Source organism: Bacillus rossius (genome assembly GCF_032445375.1).
Source record: "Bacillus rossius redtenbacheri isolate Brsri chromosome 9 unlocalized genomic scaffold, Brsri_v3 Brsri_v3_scf9_2, whole genome shotgun sequence".
In the NCBI taxonomy this organism is placed as follows: Eukaryota; Metazoa; Arthropoda; class Insecta; order Phasmatodea; family Bacillidae; genus Bacillus; species Bacillus rossius.
In genome coordinates, this window is record NW_026962013.1 from 35,136,921 (window position 1) to 35,148,995 (window position 12,075).

The 12,075-nt window shown below is 35.3% G+C and overlaps 1 protein-coding gene across 1 annotated transcript in view; it reads left to right on the forward strand.

Moving 5' to 3' along the window:
- Positions 1–356: 356 nt before the first annotated feature.
- The window catches only part of LOC134543176 (E3 ubiquitin-protein ligase RNF19A-like), a 254,720-nt gene continuing 243,001 nt past the window's right edge, over positions 357–12,075 (forward strand). The window contains exon 1 of the mRNA XM_063388062.1: positions 357–746. The gene's annotated coding sequence lies outside the window, so the exon portion shown is untranslated. The remainder of the gene's footprint in view (positions 747–12,075) is intronic.

Consider the following 12,075-nt stretch of genomic DNA (forward strand, 5'->3'; position numbering starts at 1 on the left):
CTTAGGGATGGTCGTCGGTCGGACGACGTCAGTATATATATATATATATATTCAAAGCTCGTAGGCAGTGAAATGTCATATTGGCTTATGACCGTTTAGTGTCAGTATTAACTATAAAGATCTTTGTTAAAATTAGTCACTTTCACAAATATAGTAAATAAAACTCTTTACACAATGCACACAATACTTTTCAGCTAAATTTTTGGGCATCTTACCAATATGGCGCAAAAAGAGACTACATCTTGGTACAATTTAACTATTCATACATGGCCGCCCTCTGTGGATTTCAAAATTTTGTATTCTCTATATTTGTAGTACTCTATAATATATCCTAGGTAGCGCTGGCGTATGTTTTGTAATACAATTTGGTTTACGTGTAGTTAGAGATATTTTCTTTAAAGCTTCGTTGTGACTTTGGAAATAATCCATTGTGATGTTATTAATGAAAATGTGTTTGATAATAAATTGTTTCTCTATTGTGAAAGCTATTCGCTGGGGTAGTGGAAATTTTATAAGTTCCTGAATGTGCGAAGAAAACTTGTTGGTCTATGCTGGAATGTTTGTTTGATATCTATCTAAACAAACGTGATTCAACGCAAGATTTGATTTGCAGTTGCATCGGTTAACTGATTCTGTGTTTAGGGTATATATTTTTTAGTTTTTATTATAATGGTTATTGAAGAAGTGTAAGTGTATAAGTTTTGGATTGTGACATTTATGGACGATTTAAGTGGATTACTTAAAAGGTAGGTACTTTCCTTTTTAGAAATTTTTTACGAAAACAAAAATAACCCTTTTGTGTATACATTTCATTCTCATATTAGCGCATCTGAAATTGCAACTAGATTGAGTTAACTTTAGTTGACATATCGAAATGAAAGACGGGTCGAACCATAAATTTGTAATATTTTATTTATTTAAAATTTTTTAAAACTATTGTAGAACAAACCGACAGCTGCAGTGGTAACCTTTATTTTTTATATTTATGTTTAATTAAGCCATTATTGAATTATTCCTTCTTATTTTAAATTTCCGGTAATGTGTTTTTAAAAAATTTCGTTGGCAATTATTCATCGTCCTCGAAAAGTCACTACTTTCGAAGGTTACCAAGCTATTTTAATTTATTATTTATCGGTTTTATTTGTCTTCGTAGCCCGCCATACTATCCAGATTCTTGTAATGCAGTCGGAATTGATGAACGCCCTTTTGTGAGGTTAAGTAACTTTAGTAATACAAGTAAGTACCTAACTTTAGTAATACAAGAAATCCATTTTCAAATTTTCGTCAGTTACAGAATGACTGATGAAAAATCTGGTAAAATTTCCCATAAAAAACTTTGTTTTGGCATGGTAAATAGTGTAAATAGTGCTTATTGTAAACATACTGCACATCATAAATTATATTTTTTTTTCCTACCGGTTTGTGGTGGGTAATTCCGCACAATAGGTCGTTACTTTACCGCTAAACATAATTTATCTGTAAATGTTATTTTTGATTATTAGCCCAACTAATGTTGCTTGATTGTCCTGAATTGAATGGGGAGGATGATAGATTTCGAAAGAAATTAAGTAAAGTATCATTTAAAACGAGAAAATAAAGAAAACTTAAAATTATTTAAACCGCTATGAGATGTGAACAACAATGTTTCATTAATTTACCATCAATATTTAATATATATTAAAAATGTTCTAAATCTCTCAATTTTCCTTACAACTGTTGTTAATTATCTAGAAGTTAAGCGTATCCTAAAGAGCAAATAAAAAGACGAAAAGGATTATTTTAAAATACCTGCCCCTTTTTTTCTTAATCATTTTAGGGTTGATTAAATTACGTTAGCCACATTAAAAAAATTGTAAAATAGTTTATACGGTTGGCTAGGTTAGATTAGCTACATTCAGGGGCGCAACAACTAAATATCCAAAAGGGGGGGGGGGGGGGATATATATTTTTATAAAGAATCATCGAACCCCTCTATTGAAGCGGGGGGCCCGGGGGTCTTCCCCGGGAAATTTGTATTTCAAGGTGGAAAGTGGTGCTATTTAAGCAGTTTTACTATCTAAAAATTCAGCACTTTCTTTGCCCCCGTTTGCCCGCACTTCATGGTTTTCTGAGGGGGGTGGGGTGGCGGCCCAAAATACCCTTGCACCCCCCCTGTTGTTGCGCCCCTGGCTACATTAAAAATACTGTGTTAAAGGTTAGTAAGGAATTACCTATTTGAAATGTAGCTTACCTAACCAACCGTTCACTCTTTTTTTACAATATTTTTTAATGTAGCTAACCTAACTTAACCAACCTTTTACGATTTTACGTTATTTCAAAAGTACAGAACTTACATTTTTTTTTAAAAGGGCTTTTTTTCTGACTTATCCCGATTTTGTTGAATAGTGTTTTAGAAACGGTTATAAGAAAGAGCTGATTTATTTACTTTAAACGCCATCGTTACTACACAATACTAGCAGCCGAGGTGGAATAGCGACATGATGCTCGCCTTCCGATCCCAAGTTTGGTGATATAAATTCTGGCTGAGGTCATCAGATAGGTTTAAATGGCCCCTACAATTATAGCATCGTGCTCACCCAGATGTATGCCTGCCCTTTAAAGCTGTACCAGGGTACGTACTGAAAATGGGGCTTTGGACTGCAAGGTAAGACTCGGTGATATCCTAGAAATGAAATTTAAGTTGTTTCTAAATGACTTAAATAAATACATATAGTAAAAGAAATTGATTTTTCTCCTGGAAAATTCATGGCGATGTAGGCAGGCAGGCAGGCAATTGTTCGATGATCCTAAACAACTGAAGGAAGAGAAAATGTGTACTCGTTTTTCAGTCAGTTCGAGCTACTTCTTGCACATAATTGAAAGTCATTCCCCCCTTAAATTAAACAGTCTATCCCACCAGACACTTGCTGGTTGATAACAGAGGTTTTTGTTTTTCATAATGTGGTATTATAGGCCTAATGTGGTATTGGAACCATTTGGAGAACAGTAGATGGGAACATCACATACCATTTCAGAGAATGCGTTTTTATTAATTAAGACTTACTGATCTCGTAGGATCATTTAGATAAACATGAAAGAAAAAGTTTGTATTTTCAGTTGCAACACAGTGGCTATAAATGGATAGAATGCATTTTAAAATTGTTATATTCCATTAAATTAATTATATTGTTAAAATCAAAACAAAACAATGTTTGATCGAGATATTAAATTATCTTATGTAATTGAAAGCTAGGAGAATGTAATTTTTTTTGCGGGAATTGTATTTGTGAGTTCATAAAATTACTAATTGAAACAAATGATCAAGGGTTTTAATTCTAAGACGGACACAAGGAGCCGTTAGTAATGAAGGGATCAAGTAGAAATTAGGGCTAGTTGCGAATAATTCTAACAGTCATAATTTTTGGCCTGGCTGTAGATTCCGGTAGCTGCACTAAATCGTGGAGAAACACCAGAAAGGCCCGCCGCACGTTAGAGTATGGATACAGCACACTCCGCTTTCATAGTATCGGATCGGACAAGTGCGTTCTATAGTCAGGAACTAAAAAAATATTCTAGGTATTATGTTGCCAGATTTACCTCGAGCCTGAGTTCAGTCATCGAAATAGAATTGATTGTTTCTCGTGGAATTGCCCATTCATTAGAATCAGGGGGGAAAAAATACCAAACTTAAGTACCCTGGATTGAAATTGAAATTAAAAAAAAAATACTACCATAAAATTACCCAAGCAGCTGCATTAGAAATTAGAAACTGCGGAGAACTAAATACGGCTTGTAGCATGGTTATGGGAAGTGCACATTTTATAGTACGTTCATCGAAGGAACTTTATCAACGTCTTTGGTTTTACATGTGAATGCCTCACACGAATCTCTAAAAAAGCGCGTTCATTAATAGGATGGCCTATATAGTGATGTCCCAAGTACGTGCACCATTTTTTTTTCTGTTTGTAAGCTATATGGTGTGAACTGAAATCTACGCATAACTTCTGGTTTTAGAATCGAGATGTTGGTCCAGAGTTGAACCCACGCGAGAAAACAGTCGCTGCCTCTGATCGCCTATTTCATGACCAATAATCGTATACATCGTATATCCAGACTTACCCAGCAAATGAAACTCATGAAATTATCATTTTCCGATTATTGAAATATTGAGTATCAATGAGTTGAATAAATTCTACGTGGAAATTAAGGCATTTAATCAGTCTCGAAATTTTAATAGTGTTAATTGTTTGAAAGCACCGGCGCTTGCATCCAGAGACCCTCGGTTAGAACTTCGGCGCGGGTTGTCTTCTTCCCGCCAAATTACTTGGTAAAGCTCGGCGTATGGCGTCTGCATTGAAACGACGCGACGCGTCGTGTGTGTGGCCAACCACGTGAGCTCTCTGTTGCCTGACGAGAGGTGAAACTTCTTGGAAGCAATTCTCCGCCGGATGCCAGGTGTTGACGAATGACGCAGTGATGCCAACTCCTCCAGAGTGTTACCCCTAGGACCAACTTCAAACCCCCCTAGATTTCAATTAAAAACCCGTAATGTTTTCATTATACGTCCTGTTTGAGAGCAAAACAAAAAAAAAAAAATCTCTTGAACCTTACATTTCCTTAATTTTCTGCCCAAACAGAGGTTAATAATTTTGAAAAATAACATTCACTATCTACAATTTTATATATGTGCGAATTTAATTTCGGCTTATAGAATACATGTTTACTAACCTTGAAGTTCTGGATCGGTTTCCCAACATTTCGTATATTTTTGCTGATAATTTTTTTTTTGCATTCTGGAAAATAAACACAATATTTTTTTTTTTATTTCTTGGCACCACAGAAAGACATAAACGACTTACTTTGCAACCACTTACTTTGAATGGTAAAAGTAAAAACGGAATTTTCTTGACCAGCAAGTTATTGTTGGTTGTAGTATTCAGCCACAAAGCCACTTGTGTTGCTGTTCTTTTTTCACTTTGTTTTCAAGATATACACTTTAATTTTACGCCCTCAATAAATTTCTTAAATAATGTACCCGCTAAAAAAATCCCCCTAAAGAATCCCCCTAAATAAATGTACCTCTTATAAAACCCCATTACATCTTGGTTCCCCCTAAATTTGGTTAGGAAAACCCCCAAGTTGGCAACCCCTGCGAATGAGGCGGGAGTGCATGTTAGTTTCGTCTGCCGCCGTCCAGCTGCCATGAAGGTTTGAAGCAGGTGGGCGATTGGTTCCGCTGCGCAAGTAAAGGGAGGGGGAAGTGGCCCACGGTTTAGGAATGTCGCAGCTTTTAACAACACACTAGTTTTGTTAAAGTGCCCCCAATCTTTCTTAAATTTAAACAATTATATTAAGAAATGAGCAGTTGCGGCCAACTGCTGAGGCATTAATGCATAAAATATCCCCCTCCCCTAGCTTGCCAAATTTTAGACAAATTCCAAAAAACCTTAAAGTTTTTATGCAAGAGTTGTTGCAGTTGCACAATAATGTCTCGATCTAGGGCACGACTAATGGCACAGCGCTGAATATTTCATCAGATTTTCCAAGAAAATAAATCTGAAGAAATTTTTATTCGCCATTCACCGACGGCAACAATTTCTGCACAATGGTGAATTTGTCCTTGAATCTGTAAAATAGAAAACAAAATCTTAATTTATGAGTTTTCGGTGAAACGTTGTGTGATGTGTTTGTGTATGTAATGTGTGATGCAGTCGAAAAAGAATTTACCTTAAAAGTTGGGTTGAAATCCCGTTCTTCTATTATATTCACTTTAAACGAGTTCATTTGAAAGATTGTACATTTGTATATTCTACAAGAAATGCTTCAATAGAGGTTCTTGGCCAGTAAGCAATGATGCCAGTGGCTCTGGTGGTGATGTTAATTGTGGTAATTTGACCTTTCCGCTCCCTCAACATAATCCTGGTGGTTCATGTGGAAATCAAAGCTTTGCAAAGTTGACAAACAGTGCCCATTGTTCTGAAGTCGACCGATACATCCGATTTTAATAAACTTTATTAAGTAGCCTTTGACGGTTTGAAACCACGAGCTATTCGTTGATCTTTGGTGATATTTTTTGTAATTAATGTTAATATCTCTTAAATTATGTAGTATTTGAATTATAAAAACAATTAAACACGAATTAAAGTTGTTTGAAATTCATGTATGTAGTCTGGAGCGCAACACTATTATTTTTCAAATTAATAAACACTATCGAAAAGCAAGTAAGGTGATGCGAGAATTTGATCCTGTTGGTGTATGTAGCGGTAGCATTGAATATATATAATGTATAGAAGTCGCGAGCCCAGGTTAAATTTTCTGTCCGGTTTCTCAGAAGAATTGTTGTAGTTCCAAGCTCCGCCGCTGCGATCGCTTTCATCGCTGGGTATTAGAGTAACCTATATAGAATGAGTACTCTCACCACTCCATTTTGTAGGTATGACGTCACAGGATTGTGTACATTTTAATGGAATATAGCCAAACTTTAGATTCAAATAATTATAGTTGAAAAGCCTTAAATGATAAACATCTTTGTTCAGGCGTCTTCAAAGGTATCTTTAGTTTGACGTGCATATGGAATTAGTTTAATATAAATGTACGATTTTGTATAATAAGATAATACAAGTTTTAGGTTAGTGGCGCGATATTTGAATTTCCTGTATTCGTGGCGTCATTGCTACACTTAAATAAATCAACATAAATGCACTTTTGTGCCTCCATTATCTATACTTTGGTATTATTGCGGCTGTAATGATTGGCAATTACAAATTATTCAGTTAAAGTCCTTGTCGATTACATTTTTTTTCTCATAACCTACAATATTATCAACAACCAACTAGCATTGTCACTGAAGTGAAACTATTGTAGAACGCACTATGAGCTAGCAAAAAAAGTGTGTTCTTTTTAAAAGGGTGAAGGTTTTGTAATGACTTTTAAAAGTGGTAAGACAAATACCGGTGCTACTGGTAACATAACCTCAACCTCTGGCAATGAATATGACTACTTTAACACATCCTGACAGTATGTTACCTTCGATGGCTTGTTGAAATCATTGATACACTTATACAAATATGTAAATTACTTATAAAGGCCCTGATGTAGTGATATAGTAATAAACCAAATTATTAGTTCTTGCTTGTAAATGCATAGGCTGTTTTGATATTGCATTAAACAAGCCAAATTAAATACAGATTATGTTAATTTTTCATACAGGAGCATAGGTATTCACTGCTCACACATTAATACTTTGATACAGATAAGTTGCAATTTTCTTGAAAGCATGTAGGGTGATTGTACCAATTAATGAACATTTAAGGCAAATCCTGATATAAAAATTCTTTATTAGTATGAAATTATTTTTCTGAATGTTATGGTAGGTTTTTTTGGATTATTAAACATCTGCACTGAAGTAAAAAAAATATGAACTACTTCAACAATGAACATAATATAAAAATAACTAATTTATACAAATAGTGCAAAAACACCAGTGACTGAACACTTCATTCCAAATACTGAACACACACTTCCCAATGAATGAACAAGTACTGAGCAATGCAAGATAGGCCACTAATAGGCCTATGAAGTAAAGAAATACGAAGTCAAATCATTAGCAGACCTTAGGCCTACATGCTTAAAAAGTTAAGTAGGCTACATGAAACACAAAGTTACGGAATTTAGATACATGTTTTGATGCTGCAAGGTAACATTGATTTGTATTCTACGTGCATCAATTTTCTTTGATTTCAATATCATTTCTAAAAATATATTTTATCCTGTCTCCTGCACTTTCAATAAGTGGTTGTGGCAAAATTGCAACAATATCACTAAAACTTATGTGTGAAACATCACTATCAACAACACGAAATGTTCTATTGTTTTCTGTCGACTTCAATCCTACAACTTTAATTTCTTCCCCTTGCACCTCCTGTGTCACACATACATACTTGTAGTACTGTCCTACATTCTTCTTTGCTCCTGACTTAAACTTAACTAAAATATATGTGCCAGGGATAACATCTTTTCTCTCATAGTCTTTCTGAAATTCTGCTTGTGTCTCAGGAGGCCTACTAGTAACAGTAGTTGTTTCACCAACTTTGTCTTTAGTCTTTCTTCGTTTAATAGCCGGTCTATTATTCACTGTTGCGTGTAGTCTTTTCTTTCGATTTTCTTTTTTCTCTTGCTGGATTTTCTGTTTTGCCTTCTTTTCGTCTTCCTTCTTAACCTGCAATTCACGCCATTTGTTTGAAGATATTGCATATATTTGTTTTTCTTTCTGTACTCTTTTTATTGCTTTTTTCTCATTAACTCGTGGCCAGTGCAAGTGCTGCTCCCACAAATCTATTTCTTGGTCACTTGTTTTCTCAATCTCCTTTTCAGTTGCATTATCTTCATTACAGTGCTGGTTTCCATTTTCTTTTGGATCTTTACAATCAGTTCGCAACTTATTTTCCACTTCTTCAAGTATCATGCTCATGACATCTTCCACAATGTCTCTTACACAGATTTCTTCAGTACTTTTACTTTTGTTTGTGTATCCTTCATCATTACACAGCATTCCAGTTTCTTCTTCTTCCTCTACTTCAATAACATTCAAATTTTTTCTGGTTCCACTTGGGATGTTCATACTAATTTCTTTTCTGAAACCATCATTACATGACAGTACAGTTGCTTCTTCCTCTACCTCAGCAATGTACAAATTTTCTCTGGTTCCATATGTGATGTTTGTGTCATCCATACCATGAAAAACAATACCATCAATTTCAATTGGAAGGGAACCAATATCTAACAAGTCAGTCTCGGTTGTTAAAGTAATGTCGTCAATACCAGGAATGTCGGTGGCATTCAACAATTCACATTCGTCTTGATTGTTGGCATTCTGAGTAGCTTGTCTGTCATGGCCAACTTGACTTTTCTCATTGACTTGCTCTCTGCAGGCTTTCCAGACTTTGAATAGACTACTATTTGAAACTGGCAAAGAAGTATTTTCTTCTGTCTGCAAAAATTGTTCTGTTTTGTTTGGTCCGATCAAGTATTCAATAACTTTCACAGCTATTTTGAAGTCATTCTTTGTTGGTACGGTCTGCTCTTCTTGGCATCTTTCTTTTTTCAGCTCCTGTCGCCTGTGAGAGATACATTTTGTGTAGTCAACATTTTCAGGATTACAGGGGAACAAACCACAAGCTCTGAAACCACTAATTATTACATCTGGTTTAATCGCAGCATCGAAAGCTTCTTTAAATATATGAGCAAAATTTGCTTTTGTAATATTTCCGCAGGACTGTTTGTGAGAGTGATACACTTTTCTCCACATTACTTTTAAAGCCCGGAACACTGTCACATCACATGGTTGCAGTATGTGAGTTGCATTGGGAGGCAGGCAGTAGAGGATAATTTTCTTTTCAGCACATAATTCCGACACTTCCAAACTCAAATGAGATTTGTGACCATCTAAGAACAATATCACTGGAAACACTACTCCATTGCGTGATAACCATGGCCAGAAAATGTTTGCTATGTACTCATAAAATGTACTCGAAACCATCCACCCAGAGTCCGATCTCCCAAAACCCCACTCTTCAGGAATAGTATGAGCAATGTTTTTTGGCAGCCGCTTGTATGGGTAAATTATCATGGGTGGAATAATACTCCCGTTTGCAGAAAAGCTGCACAACACTGTAATGGATTCTTTCTCTTGCCCACCTGCTATTTCGTAGAAATTCTTTAAGTCTGTAGGTCCTAAAACTTTACCAGTCTTAGGGCAAAGCTGCATTCCAGTTTCATCACAGTTTATGATTCTTGCACCATCTTGTAAAACATCTTCACACCCCTCCTCTTGCAAATGAGTCCTGAGATCATAAAACCAGTTGCTAATATGTTCTTGCGTCACAGAAGCACGACCCTTGGAAATTATTTCAGCATTTCTTTTCCCAATAGTAGGGTGTCTTTTAAGGAACAAATCCAACCACTTCCTTCCCGGCCTATTGTCTTTGAACAGAGTCTTCCGTCCACCACTATTTAAAACTGTCTGTACAGCATCTTGAACTACATCCGGGTGCATTGGAAATCCCTATTTTGCCTTGCTTAGTATCCACATTTCTAACTTCTGTTCTTCTTTTGTTGTCAGCACAGTATCTGGTCCCATTTTTCGTTGAATAGGAACTTTGCCCATAATTTTATTATGAAGTGTTCCCTTAGGAACACCATATTTTTTAGCAGCACTATTCAAACTAAGGTTTCCTGCCTTAATATCTTCTAAAGCTGAAGTGAGGTCTTCTTCGCTATACTTAAAACGTTCATATTTCTTTCCCTGGCTCGCTGTCATTTCCGAATTATCATCCATCTGGAAAGAAATGAGCAATATCTTACTTTATATATAAATTTTGGCAATCTTAAGTACAGTAACAACATAAAAACACATTCTGAAGTGGTCTTGGTTAAAGAAATGATAAGTGTTCATTTACAAAAGCAGCTTTTCTAGTGAATGAACACCACCTAGTTTTGCTGTTCATTTACTGAATACATGCTCTCCAAGTTTGAGGTTAGACCTAATGTCTACTTAGACTTGTAGGCACAGCCATACAGGAAGCAAAGCAAGGAAAAAAAATATTTTCACTGCTACCCAGTAAATGAACACTTTTTCATTGACTAGATTTTCAATGTTTTGGCAACCAGTAACTGAACTCCTTGAAATAAACAAAACTAAGGAGCAAATTATGTCAGTTTAGTAAGGAATTTGCTATTTAAATGCTGCTTTAATCTACAGACATTAATCAAGTTACTTTATTTGACTGTTAGAATAAAAATTGCTAAGCCTAAAATTATGAAATAATCCTCACCTTAACAGCTGAGGCATTCAGGTGGCCATATCCACATCATCACTATTACCATTTGAGCTGTAAAGAAAATGGTGGCACTGTGTCACTTGAAATGACTGCACTGCCATCTATATGTTTACAAGAAAACTACAAAAAATTGATGGAACTATACAATCCAAAGATATCTTATTTTTTAAAGATAATCCCAGAGGTTCATTCAATGGTACGTGTTCAGTAATTGGTACAATCACCCTACACTATTTTGTAGTGCGGTTACCATTCTGTGTCCCCATGGAGGCTGTTCTAACATACATTTTGATGTAAGCATGAGCATTATTTGGCCAGTTTACTTCCATGTAAATTAACTCATGTCATTACTGATAGTTAATATATTACAAAATTTCCTCCTCGCTGTAAACAAAGCGAACCTAAAATGAACCCATTCTAGTACACAAAATCTTAGGCCTATGACTGAGATTGCATTCAATTCAAAACATGATATTCGTGTAGAAATAACATTAAATAAAACCAAGCTGGTCTGGACAACTTATGAAAACTTTTGTTGGCTATACACTGTAGATGCTAAATTTTAAGGGCCTACTTATTAATACTTACCTTGCATATATCTTATCAGTAACTTTGACAGCTCTTGCAGCATATAAGAAGGTAGGCTAGGTTAGCAGCAGAATTGTAAGAAATAATTTCACAATTTCATATTTAGAGCCTTTGAACATCTTGGTTTAAATGAATTGCTAATTGAATATAAATGTACTACTTGTGTAACTTTAATAATAAAAGTGATGCAAATTCTTATCTAGTATCACAGTCTGGCTGTTTTAGTTTATGATGCAAAGTTTACATGTGATGGAAGAACACAAGAGTTCTAATTATATATTCTCTCAGCAACAATTACTACAAAAAGTTAAACTTGGGGTATTGGCTTATTTGGATGGTTTAAGTACTCTCTCCCTCAGCCAATCAACCCTCAATCAGTTGTGGCCTTGAACCTTTAAACAGAACAAATTTGCTTACCTGTTTCATGTAATGTGTAGTTTCCAAATAGCTGTTCAATTGGGCTGACAAAATGTAGACTAATTTTTATATTCTGTAGGTTTTAGTGCCAGCTTTTCTTCGTCCAAAGTTATATTTGTTAGGTAAAGTAATGAATGGCTTTAAAAAATTATTGAAGTGATTTCAAATGTGCTTAAATTTTTCAGTAATTTTACGAATAAGTTAATGGCTGCATGTTATCTGCAGGCCAAAACTTTTAGTACCCTTTAGCGCT